The sequence below is a fragment of the Panulirus ornatus genome, chromosome 16 (assembly GCF_036320965.1).
Source record: "Panulirus ornatus isolate Po-2019 chromosome 16, ASM3632096v1, whole genome shotgun sequence".
Lineage (NCBI taxonomy): Eukaryota > Metazoa > Arthropoda > Malacostraca > Decapoda > Palinuridae > Panulirus > Panulirus ornatus.
Window position 1 is genome coordinate 18,103,530 of NC_092239.1, and position 14,182 is coordinate 18,117,711.

The window sequence follows — 14,182 nt, forward strand, 5'->3', positions numbered from 1 at the left end:
CCAGTCACCAACTTCTGCAGCTTCTCACTCAAATCTGCCACCACACATTATATAAGTTGAGGACATCTGTGTTAGTGATATGATAGGATTTTTGCACCCCTGAACCCTGTAAATGGAATAGAAAGTTGTGATAATATATAGGTCTAATGAAATAAGTAATCCTACTGTTTAATCATCAAGCTGACAGTGACAGTTAAAGTCTAGAATATGTACATCACATATTTTTTAAGATTAAGTGTGAGCTTGGAAAAGACTTGTTTGAGGGATTACCTGGAGAGATTAGTGTAGAATGGCAAAAGATGAGAGCAAATGATGTGATGGGAGCTGATGAGGAATGGGATGTATTTAGGGAAGCAGAGATGGCATGTGAAAGAGATGCATGTAGCATGAGGAAGGTGGGAGGTGGGCAGATTAAAAAGGGTAGTGAGTGGTGGGATGAAAAAATAAAGTTGTTAGTAAAAGAGAAAAGAAAGGCTTTTGAACAATACTTACAAGGAAGGAGGGCAAATGACTGGATATATAAAAGAATGCAGCAGGTCAAGCGGAAGGTGCAAGGGTTGAAAAAGAGGGCAAATGAGAGTTGGGGTGAGATAGTATCATTAAACTTTAGGGAGAATAAAATTATATTTTGGAAGGAGGTAAATAATGTGCGTAAGACAGACAAATAAATGGGAACATCGGTGAAGGGGGCAGGGTAGGAAATAATAACAGGTAGTGAGGAAGTGAAAAGATGGAGTGAGTATTTTGAAGGTTTGTTGAATGTGTTTGATGATAAAGTGGCAGATTTCGGGTGTTTTGGTTGGGGTGGTGTGAAAAGTGAGAGGCTCCGAGAGAATGGTTTGATTTCGAGAGAAGAGGTTGTGAAAACTTTGCGGAAGATGTAATCCAGCAAGGAGGCAGGTTTGGATGGTATTCCAGTTGAACTTATTAAGAAAGGGGGTGACTGTGTTGTTCATTGGTTGGTAAGGATATTCATTGTAAGTATGGATCATGGTGAAGTGCCTGAGGATTGGCAGAATGGATGCATAGTGCCATTCTACAGAGGCAAAGGGAATAAAGGTGTGTTCAAACTACAGAGGCATAAATTTGTTGAGTATTCTTGGGAAATTATATGGGAGGGTATTGATTGAGAGGGTGAAGGCATGTACAGAGCATCAGATTGGAAAGAGCTGTGTGGTTTCAGAAGTGGTAGAGGTTGTGTGGATCAGGTGTTTGCTTTGAAGAATGTGTGAGAAATACTTATAAAAACATGGATTTTTATATAGCATTTATGGATCTGGTGAAGGCATATGTTAGGATTGATAGAGATCCTTTGTGGAAGGTATTAAAAGTTCTTACCCAGGATGTAAGGCATGTGTATGAGTAGGAAGAGAGGAGAGTGATTGGTTCCCAGTGAAGGTCAGTCTGTGGCAGGGGTGTGTGATGGCCCCATGGTTGTTTAATTTGTTTATGGATGGGGTAGTTAAGGAGGCAAATGCATGAGTTTTGGAGAGAGGGGCAAGTATGCAGTCTGTTGGGGATTGTAAGGACGTGGGAAGTGAGTCAATTGTTGTTCGCTGATGATACAGCGCTGGTGGCTGATTCGTGTGAGAAACTGCGGAAGTTGGTGATTGAGTTTGGAAAAGTGTGTGAAAAGAGAAAGTTGAGAGTAAATGTGAATAAGAGCAAGGTTATTAGGTTCAGTAAGGTTGGGGGACAAGTTAATTGGGATGTAAGTTTGAGTGAAGAAAAATTGGAGGAATTGGAATGTTTTAGATATCTGGGAGTGGACTTAGCAGCAGATGGAACCAAGGAAGCACAAGTGAATCACAGGGTAGGGGAGGTGGCGAAGGTTCTGGGAGTGATGAAGAATTTGTGGAAGGAGAGAACGTTATCTCGGAGAGCAAAAATGGGTATGTTTGAAGGAAAAGTCATTCCAACAATATGATATGGTTGCGAGGTATGGGCTATAGATAGGGTTGTATGAAGGAGGGTGGATGTGTTGGAAATGAAATGTTTGAGGACAATATGTGGTGTGAGGTTGTTTGATCGAGTAAGTAATAAAAAAAGTAAGAGTCATGCGTGGTAATAGTAATAATAATAATAATAATACGTCGCGCACATGAGGGGGGGAGGGGGTTGTTATTTCATGAGTGGCGGGGTGGCGATGGGAATGAATAAAGGCAGACAGTATGAATTATGTACATGTGTATATATGTATATGTCTGTGTGTATATATATGTATACGTTGACATGTATAGTCATGTATATGTGCATGTGTGAACGTGTATGTATATACATATGTATGTGGGTGGGTTGAGTCATTCTTTCATCTGTTTCCTTTCGCTACCTCGCTAACGCTGGAGACAGTGACAAAGCAAAATAAATAAAGAAATAAATGAATAGATTTTTTTAAGATTGTTTTTTCATTGTTCAAATGAAGACTTAAATCTAATTACAGTTGTGATGAGTGATTAGTATGAGGGACATACCCATGGATTTATATGCAGTTCGTCTTCTTTATATCCTTAGGAGAGGATTGATAAAATGAACAACCTCATTAAGTTCACCCACACTCAGACATGAATCTGGTAGGTAACATTAAAGATAAAGTTTTAAACAAAATTATGAACAAAGCACCAGGTGAACAGTTCAGCCTTATATATGAATCTGAAGACCATTGTCTTGAGAAATTTCATGAAGTATAATCATTCTGTTATTATGAAGTGTCAGTATTTAGAAATTGTAATTTTAGACATGTATTTGGATTATTTGATAATTTTGTTATTCAGCTTGTATCTTTGAAATGTTAATGAAGCATTGACGAAATATGTAACTACAGTGTGTGAATTTTACCAAAATCCAGCATGGTCAGTAAAGCTAATTAGTCATTAATTTCATTAACTTAATTGAACTTGAATGTAATGGGGTGCAGGTAATTACTGGAAACTAAAACTTGGTCATTTACCTCCATGGACTTGATTATTAAGAGGTCTCTCCTAAAAACTAACATATGAAACAAACAGGCAAATATAAACAAGGATAATATATCTAATAAAATTGTGTGCTTGAATTACAGAGGTATGTCTCTGTTGAGTATACCCATAAGTTGTATGGGAGAGTGGTGATCAAGAGGGTGGTAGCATGCACAGAGCATGACTGGGAATGAGCAATGTGGTTTCAATAATGGTAGATGTGTGAAGATTTTGTGTGAGAAACCCTTGGAAAAAGAGAGGAATTTGTATGGGGAAATAACAGATTTGGAGAAAGCAAACGATAGGGATAACATAGATGTATTGTGGAAGGTGCTGTGCAGATATAAAGTGGAAGGGAAGCTACTGAATGCTGTAGAATTTTTAATGAGAGAGTAAAGCATGTGTGCAAGTGGGAGGGGAGGAGGGTGAATGGCTCCAATTGAAGGTGTTTATGCATCTTGGGTCACCATGGCTGATAACTCTGTGTATGGTTAAGGTAATGAGGGATAAATGTAAAGGTCTTGGAGAGAGGAGTGGATGCAGAATATTGAGGTAGGATGGGGACTTGGAATTAAGTCAGTTGCTGCTTGCAGGTTATGTGGCAGACTTAAGTTAAAAAAAAAATCACAAAAGCTGGCATCTGAGTCTGGAAGATTGTGTGAAAGGAGAAAGTTGAGAGTTAGTATGAATGAAATTAAGATGTTGAATGGTGGATTTGTTAGAAATGTAATGCTTAAGTTTAATATGTGAAGTAAGTTGGGTTGATTTTGTAAGGAATGACAGTTTAAGTGAGATGTTTGGGAGTATATACTGGAGTATGATTGAGAGAACTGATCAGGAGGTACTGAAATGGTTTGAATTAACAGGATGAACAAAGAGAGACGTCACAAGTGGATGAAGCAAGGGTGTTATGGAAAAAGAAGTAGATTGTAAGGATAAAAAGAAAGAGGCCATGGACATTTCAGAGAGTGAGAAGTGTGCATAGGATATGGTGAAATTGAGTGATGTGGAATTCCAAGGGTGACATGCTGTAATTGGCTTAACAAGAGCATATGAAGGGGTCTGAGAAAATCACAGACCAATGTGTGGGATTTTGCTTTGAATGGGGGCTCTGATTTTGGTGTATTTTACATGATATTTTGAATGGATCTAAGTAGATGAGGCCAATTTTTGTCTCCTCCTAGAGCTGTTTCATTAATGCGGGAAATGGTAGGTAATGAAACCTTGGAAAAAAAATGTGTCCTATAAAAAGTAGTTATTCAGCCAAGTTGAATGATGCTGAGTAACTCACAAAACAAATGGAGCTTTTACAACCTAAAAGTATAAAAGGATGATATTCCACCTGTAATCCACATAATATATATATTTCATATTTGTCTTCATCCTCATGCTTTTTTGATCTTTCAAGGCTTTACTTTCAGGGGATGATTACAAAGTATGCTACATATTTTTCTGTTTATTTTGAACAAGCACTGACAGTCATTTACATTTCTTATAGAATGGTAATATAATATAAATGAAGTCTACTTATAACAGCTGATTTCCATATATGTGAAGAAATCATCAGTGAACTAGCCTGACAGTATGTTCTTAATAAACACACTAACTTAATACAGTTTGAAAAACTAAAAGAAATCTGTGTTCATGGCTCAAAGAGTATGGTTGTACATGTGAAGCACGTGCAAACTAGATATAAATACTTGCTTGGAATCCTATGATGTATGTAAAATTATTGTATAATAAACAAAGAAACAAGAACAGATTCTATGTGAAATACAGTTACAAAAGTTCAGTCAGATAAAAAGTCCTGTTGTATTTAACATTTTTCCAAGAAAAAGGATATATAACCCTTCAGTAATATCAAAAGTATATAATGATATCCACCTTGAAATGAATTTCTGACGGAGTAAAGAAAAATTTCATTTTATGAACTGCAATGCATACATACAGCACACTGTATCATAAAGCAACATTTACGAAGAGAAAAGCAAATTTTTCATATGTAGAATACTTTGATTCAAATGAACATTAAACATTTGGTACCCTTTGTCTCCAAAACATGACAGTTAAGTAAGTTGTTCCTTATCTGTATATGAGAAGTAATTTACCTAAGTAGATGAATTTTCATCATAGAATCAAATTCATTATATGGTAATGTAAAGTATCCTGTGCATGAAACCTCTTCTTCCCATGATTTGCATTATAGGAAAGGCAAGTCATGTTTTAAAACTGATCAGTTTGGAGTAATTTTCCTGATGCCAAATACCTGACTGCAAGTCAGAAAATGTGTACTTCATCTTCAGACTTCCATCAAAGAAGTTTTTCATTCTTATCCAGTTATGATCCATGCAGTTTGTTTTGTCACCATCTGGAATCTGAAATGAAAAGTATCATTACTTTCATAAAACAATATCTATAAGGGAAGTGCACAAAAGTTTAATAATAATATTATCTGAGGCATTATCCTCAGTTTATCAGAAAATGGCAAAAGAACTATAAATAAATTGTAAACACAAAAATTTAAAAACTAAACAAAAGATGCAAGTAAAGCAGCTACTTTGTAACATGTATCCCTGTTTGTTACTTTAGTACAAAGATTTCCCGTTAATGTACTGTTGACTAAACTTTAGCACCTCTTAGCCAGTATGGTTGTGAGTAACTCCACAATTAAGAACCAGTCATTGAAAAAAATGATTATGATTCATGGGTCAGTATTTTTATATATGAATTGTACAGTCACTGAGGATAGTAAGCTCTCATTGTAGTATTTTATATGTTACAGCTTGAGAGCATCCATATGTAAAAAAGTCACTGTATTTGTTCATGCTACCAGACCGAGGTGAGAAAGGCAATCACATAATAGAAAAAGTCAGTATATATATTTATACTCACTTTCTGCCCTAAGAGTCCCTTTTATTTTAATGGGGCTCTTGACAGTATTCAAGAATCAGGTTATGTCAACCAGGCAGGACCATAGGTAATAGAGTTATGTTGTACTTTTGTCTGTGTGGGGCAATTGAGCAGTAAGTGGACATGAAGGCTTTTGGGATGCACTGAATCAGTGTTCAGCAGTAATGAAGGAATGAATATTGTCCTGAGCATGGATGGGAAATTGTGCTGCAAGTAATACCCATTTTTTCAGGATCAGTCTGCCTTAGATCCATTTATTCTATTAAACTGATTATCCCCTGGATCATTGGTGTCCTTATTGCAATGAATACAAGTTGCTTATTTTTATCAGCAGTTAAAAGGATACTGGGACATCCTCCCATCACCATGGCCGAAGGGTAACAGAAGAAACCATGCATATGTGTGGTAGGGCGACCTTGACCATCATATGCCACAAGGAAAGAACACCTAAAATTCACTTGTTGGCATGAAAACACTGGTTGTTGACATAAGTGAGGTTCCCTCAAAGCAGCACCACAGATCTATGAAAGGTTTGGTTAAAGGGTTAAATGGCCTGAAGACACTCAAACAGGGAACTTCTTTTATTACACAGACCATGTTGCCATCATGGCATTATTTTCTAAGACCTGCATTAGTGCCCCAAAGACTCATTGATTAGCCACTAATTGATGTGGAGCATTTACTAGGGCCACATCTTCCCCCATCATGTTAGATAAGTATTTGAAAAACTAGGATTCTTTCCTTGTGCTAAATGTAGTTCCCTGTGACATGAGGCATGTCTACATATTGATAAACCATTCCATTCGTTTGAAATAACAGAGGGAAAAGCCAACACATGCAAGGATATTATTATTATTGTTATACTTTGTTGCTGTCTCCCGCATTTGCAAGGTAGTGCAAGGAAATAGACAAAAGAATGGCCCAACCCACCCACATACAAATGTATATACATACACGTCCACACACACACAGATACATACCTATACATTTCAACGTATACATACATATACACACAGGCATATACCTATATACACATGTACATAATTCATACTGTCTGCCTTTATTCATTCCCGTAGCCACCCCGCCACACAAGAAATGACACCCCCTCACCCCGCACACGCACAAGGTAGCACTAGGAAAAGACAACAAAGGCCACATTCGTTCACACTCACTCTCTAGATGTCATGTGTAATGCACCAAAACCACAGCTCCCTTTCCACATCCAGGGCCCAAAGGCCTTTCCATGGGTTACCCCAGACACTTCACATGCCCTGGTTTAATCCATTGACAGCACGTCCACCCCGGTACACCACATTGTTCCATTTTACTCTATCCCTTACATGCCTTTCACTCTCCTGCGTGTTCAGGCCCCAATCGCTCAAAACCTTTTTACTCCATCCTTCCACCTCCAATTTGGTCTCCTGCTTCCCCTCGTTCCCCCCACCTCTGACACATGTATATCCTCTTTGTCAATCTTTCCTCACTCATTCTCTCCATGTGACCAAACCATTTCAGCACACCCTCTTCTGCTCTCTCAACCACACTCTTTTTATTACCACATATCTTTCTTACCCTTTCATTACTTAGTCGATCAAACCTCCTCACACCTCATATTGTCCTCAAACATTTCATTTCCAACACATCCACCCTCCTCCACACAACCCTATCTATAGCTCATGCCTCGCATCTATATAACATTGTCGGAACCACTCCTTCAAACATACCCATTTTTGCTCTTTAAGATAACATTCTTGCCTTCAACACATTCCTCAACGCTCCTAGTACCTTCACCCCCTCCCCCAGCCTGTGACTCACTTCCATGGTTCCATCCACTGCTAAGTCTTCTTTCACACACTTTACCAAACTCAGTCACTAACTTCTACAGTTTCTCACCCAAATCAGCCACCAGTGCTGTATCATCAGCAAACAACAACTGCCTCGCTTCCCAATCCCTCTCATCCACAACAGACTGCATACTTGCCCCTCTCCACAACTCTTGCATTCACCTCCCTAACCACCCCTTCCATAAACAAATTAAACAACCAAAGAGACATCACACACCACTGCCACAAATTTTGACATTCACTGGGAACCAATCACTTTCCTTTCTTCCTACTCGTACACACGCCATACATCCTTGGTAAAAACTTTTCACTGCTTCTAGCAACATATTTCCCATACCATATACTCTTGAAAAACCTTCCACAAAGCATCTTTATCAAACCTATCACATACCTTCTCCAGATACATAAATGGTACATACAAATCCATCTGTTTTTCTAAGTATTTCTCACATACATTATTTAAAGCAAACACCTGGTCCACACATCCTCTACCACTTCTGAAACCACACTGCTCTTCCCCAATCTGATGCTCTGTGCATGCCTTTACCCTCTCAATCAATACCCTCCCATATTTCCCAGGAATACTTAAACTTATGCCTCTATAATTTGAACACTCACCTTTATCCATCTTGCATCTGTACAATGACACTATGCATGCATTCCGCCAATCCTCAGGCACATCACCATAATCCATACATACACTGATTATTCTTACCAACCAGTCAAGAGCACAGTCACCTCTTTTTTTTATAAATTCCACTGCGGTACCATCCAAACCCGCTGCCTTGCTGGCTTTCATTATCCACTAAGCTTTCACTACCTCTTCTCTATTTACCAAACCATTCTCCCTGACCCTCTTACTTTGCACATCACCTCAACCAAAACACCATATATCTGCCACTCTATCATCAAACACATTCAACAAACCATCAAAATACTCTATCCATCTCCTTCTCACTTCACCACTACTTGTTATTATCTACTTTTTTGCACCCTTCACCGATGTTCCCATTTGTTCTCTTGTTTACCTCCTTCCAAAACATCGTTATATTCTCCCTAAGATTTAATGATCTCTCTCCTTCCACCTCTCATTTGCCCACTTTTACAACACTAGCACCTTTCTCTTGACCTGCTGCTTTCTTTTATACATCTCCCAATCATTTGCACTACTTTCCTGCTAAAATCATCCCATGCCTCTCTCTTCTCTTTCACCTACTATTTTGCTTCATCATCCCACCACTCACTACCCTTTCTAATCTGCCCATCTCCCACCGTTCTCATGCCACAAGCACCTTTTGCGCAAACCATCACTGCTTCCCCAAAATACATTCCATCTACCCCACTCCCCTTACATCATTTGCTCTCACCTTTTTCCATTCTGCATTCAATCTCTCCTGGTACTTCCTCATGCAAGTCTCCTTTCCAAGCTCACTTACTCTCACCGCTCTTTCCACCCCAACATTCTCTCTTTTTTTTCTGAAAACCTCTACAAATCTTCACTTTTGCCTCTACAAGATAGTGATCAGACATCCCTCCAGCTGCCCCTCTCAACACATTAACATCTAAAAGTCTCTCTTTCACACACACACACACACACATATATATATATATATATATATATATATATATATATATATATATATATATATATATATATATTGATTGAGAGGGTATTGATTGAGAGGGTGAAGGCATGTACAGAGCATCAGATTGGGGAAGAGCAGTGTGGTTTCAGAAGTGGTAGAGGATGTGTGGATCAGGTGTTTGCTTTGAAGAATGTATGTGAGAAATACTTAGAAAAGCAAATGGATTTGTATGTAGCATTTATGGATCTGGAGAAGGCATATGATAGAGTTGATAGAGATGCTCTGTGGAAGGTATTAAGAATATATGGTGTGGGAGGCAAGTTGTTAGAAGCAGTGAAAAGTTTTTATCGAGGATGTAAGGCATGTGTACATGTAGGAAGAGAGGAAAGTGATTGGTTCTCAGTGAATGTAGTTTTGCGGCAGGGGTGTGTGATGTCTCCATGGTTGTTTAATTTGTTTATGGATGGGGTTGTTAGGGAGGTGAATGCAAGAGTTTTGGAAAGAGGGGCAAGTATGAAGTCTGTTGGGGATGGGAGAGCTTGGGAAGTGAGTCAGTTGTTGTTCGCTGATGATACAGCGCTGGTGGCTGATTCATGTGAGAAACTGCAGAAGCTGGTGACTGAGTTTGGTAAAGTGTGTGAAAGAAGAAAGTTAAGAGTAAATGTGAATAAGAGCAAGGTTATTAGGTACAGTAGGGTTGAGGGTCAATTCAATTGGGAGGTGAGTTTGAATGGAGAAAAACTGGAGGAAGTGAAGTGTTTTAGATATCTGGGAGTGGATCTGGCAGCGGATGGAACCATGGAAGCGGAAGTGGATCATATGGTGGGAGAGGGGGCGAAAATTCTGGGAGCCTTGAAGAATGTGTGGAAGTCGAGAACATTATCTGGGAAAGCAAAAATGGGTATGTTTGAAGGAATAGTGGTTCCAACAATGTTGTATGGTTGCGAGGCGTGGACTATGGATAGAGTTGTGCGCAGGAGGATGGATGTGCTGGAAATGAGATGTTTGAGGACAATGTGTGGTGTGAGGTGGTTTGATCGAGTAAGTAACGTAAGGGTAAGAGAGATGTGTGGATATAAAAAGAGCGTGGTTGAGAGAGAAGAAGAGGGTGTTTTGAAATGGTTTGGTCACATGGAGAGAATGAGTGAGGAAAGATTGACCAAGAGGATATATGTGTCGGAGGTGGAGGGAACGAGGAGAAGAGGGAGACCAAATTGGAGGTGGAAGGATGGAGTGTAAAAGATTTTGTGTGATCGGGGCCTGAACATGCAGGAGGGTGAAAGGAGGGCAAAGAATAGAGTGAATTGGATTGATGTGGTATACCGGGGTTGACGTGCTGTCAGTGGATTGAATCAAGGCATGTGTATGGGGTGGGTTGGGCCATTTCTTTCGTCTGTTTCCTTGTGCTACCTTGCAAACGCGGGAGACAGCGACAAAGCAAAAAAAAAAAAAAAAAAAATATATATATATATATATATATATATATATATATATATATATATATATATATATATTATCCCTGGGGATAGGGGATTAAGAATACTTCCCACGTATTCCCTGCGTGTCGTAGAAGGCGACTAAAAGGGGAGGGAGCGGGGGGCTGGAAATCCTCCCCTCTCATTTTTTTTTTTAATTTTCCAAAAGAAGGAACAGAGAATTGGGCCAGGTGAGGGTATTCCCTCAAAGGCCCAGTCCTCTGTTCTTAATGCTACCTCGCTAACGCGGGAAATGGCGAATAGTTTAAAAGAAAAAAAAAGAAAGATATATATATATATATATATATATATATATATATATATATATATATATATATATATATATATATATATATATATCTTTTATTCTACTCTTGTACTTTGTCGCTGTCTCCCGTGTTAGCGAGGTAGTGCAAGGAAACAGACAAGAGAATGGCCCAACCCACCCAAATACACATGTATATACATAAACACCCACACACGCACATATACATACCTGTACATTTCAACATATACATACGCAGACATATACGTGTATACTTATGTACATATTCATACTTGCTGCCTTTATCCATTCCCATTGACACCCAGCCACACATTAAAAACAGCAAACAACCCCCCCAGTGCGTGTGAGGTAGCGCTAGGTAAAGACAACAAAGGCCACATACGTTCACACTCAGTCTCTAGGTATAGCTATCATGTGTTATGCGCTGAAACCAAAGCTCCCTTTCCACATCCAAGCCCCACAAAACTTTCTATGGTTTACCCCCGATGCTTCACATGCCCTGGTTCAATCCATTGACAGCACGTCGATCCCAGTATACCAAATCGTTCCAATTCACTCTATTCCTTGCATGCCTTTCACCCTCCTGTATGTTCAGGCCCATGCCTTTCACCCTCCTGTATGTTCAGGCCCCAGTGGCTCAAACTCTTTTTCACTCCATCTTTCCACCTCCAATTTGGTCTCCCACTTCTCCTCGTTCCCTCCACCTCTGACACATATATCCTCTATGTCAATCTTTCCTCACTCATTCTCTCCATGTGACCAAACCATTTCAAAACACCCTCTTCTGCTCTCTCAACCACACTCTTTTTATTGCCACACATCTCTCTTACCCTTTCATTACTTAATCGATCAAACAACCTTACACCACATATTGTCCTCAAATATCTCTTCCAACACATTCACCCTCCTCCACACAACTCTGTCTATAGCCCATGCCTCACAACCATATAACATTGTTGGAACCACTCTTCATTCAAACGTACCCATTTTTGCTTTCCGAGATAATGTTCTCGTCTTCCACATATTTTTCAACGCTCCCAGAACTTTCGCCCCCTCCCCTACCCTGTGACTCACTTCTGCTTCCATGGTTCCATCTGCTGCCAAATCCACTCCCAGATATCTAAAACTCAAGAAGATGCATGTCCCCTCAAACCAACTGTCTCCTCTATTAATTCTTCTGGTTATAAATTATCCAAATGGTTAGCTAATCCATGTTCATGGGAAAATCTCTACATTGCATGTTATAAATGATCAAACTTTGTAAACAAGACTAGGAACATCAATTTGCCAGAACATAAACTCATTAGTTTTGATGTGACTCCCCTAGTCACTAAAGTCTCCATTAAAAAAAATCATCACATACCAAAGGAGGAAATTACCTGATCTCAGTCTTGACTTACCCCTGCCCATGGAAACTTTCACTGACTTGATAGAGCTTTGCATTTCCAAAAATACTTTCCAAGATGATGAAGACAGAAATTTGGTCTTGGCATGGGAAATCCCCTTAGTCCCATTCTCAGTAACTTATTCATAGAATACTTTGAGACTGGTATTCTAACTTCAAGCAGTAATCATCCAAAAATCTGGCTTAAATACACTGATGATGTGTGGTCCTTATGGCAATCATCCCAAGATTGTGATGTTTTCTTTAATGAAGTAAGCAACATTCACCTCACCATTAAATTCAAGATTGAATGGGAAAAAGAAGGTGGCAAAATGGTGTTCCTTAACATGTTGATAACCAAGGAATCTTATCACTCATTCTGTAAGATCTACAGGAAGCCTACTAATGCTGAGAGCTAAATTCACTATTTTTCAGTACATGATCCATCTGCAAACATGTCTGTAGTTATGCCTACATTTTTAAGAGCATTACAGATATGTGATCACATAAGTCTAGTGGAGAAATGTAGTCATATAAGACATCTTTAGGCAGTTATGTTATCCAAGTGGTTTGTGAACAAGGCTTACTGGAAAAGCGTGATAGGTTTAAATGTTTGGTGTTGCCCTAATCTTCTAACATGGCTAATGTAAGATTGGTACCAAAAAGCAGAGCTTTTAATGTTGCCTTCCAATAAAATAACACAATCAGTAAGTCTTTAATTAAAAGTAGGCCATGTAAAGATGTATACACTGGCTAGACCAGTGAAAAAGTGCTGTTAGTACAGTCATTCAGTACAGAAATGTGATTATTAAACACTGCCATGAAAACAATCACCTTGTAGACCTCAACAACCCAGTCACAATGTACCCTCATCTGATTATGCTACCTGTAATATCTCTGAATCTGTCCTAATTGCTAACACTAAGAACTATAACCTGTACCCAGGTAACTTTAAAGCACATCCTATTATCAACCAAATCGTTATAAAGAATTATAAAAAAAAACAATAACATAAGAAACATAGTTGTTGTTGAACACACATCTTGTTACCCAGGCCAACCTCCCCCACATAACCCCTCCCTAACCACAAAGCAGCCCTCCACTTTTTCTTTAATGATCAGGTCAGAGCATTATCGAGCATGGAACAAGGAACACAGAATTTGTAAGGTGGAATTGGAATTTAAAAAATTATGAATTGTTTGCACCAGATAAGGCAGACTGCCTTCATGAAACATGTAATGATGCATGTATAAAAAAAAATTACATGAATAAACTTATCTGCAATTCTACTGAATTACAATTTCACCTTTATAACTATCATCTGGACTATCAACATATATACAGATGCTCCCTAATATACCTTTGAGTTCCATTCTGACCGAATGTTCAGATATCAAAAGTGGACGTGCGGCAGAGGCATGTCAGTATGGTATGTAGAATTCATATACCTGTACAGTATTCTTTTATCCAACTCAGTATCTATCATGATTAATTCATTTTTTATTAACCAGCTTTATTATATGATTCTGTAGTTTCTTTATACCTTTTATGTAAGATTCTTTAGTTTACAGATTGATTCATCCAAACTTTCAACAAACTTTTCAATATCTCCTTCATCAGCACTTGTTGCTTCACCTGTGAGTTGAAAGTTGTGCAAGCTACATTTTTAAAATCTATTGAACCAACCATGACTTGCTGTCTCGATCTAATCCTCTCCTGCTTGCTCCTTCAAAGTCTCAAAAA

At 38.7% G+C, this 14,182-nt stretch overlaps 1 protein-coding gene across 12 annotated transcripts in view; it reads right to left on the bottom strand.

Annotated features, from left to right (window-relative positions):
* Window positions 1–4,395: 4,395 nt before the first annotated feature.
* Window positions 4,396–14,182, bottom strand: part of Ldh (Lactate dehydrogenase) — a 114,662-nt gene continuing 104,875 nt past the window's right edge. For all 12 annotated transcript variants that reach the window (XM_071671385.1, XM_071671375.1, XM_071671376.1 and 9 more), the window contains one exon: window positions 4,396–5,329. The gene's annotated coding sequence lies outside the window, so the exon portion shown is untranslated. The remainder of the gene's footprint in view (window positions 5,330–14,182) is intronic.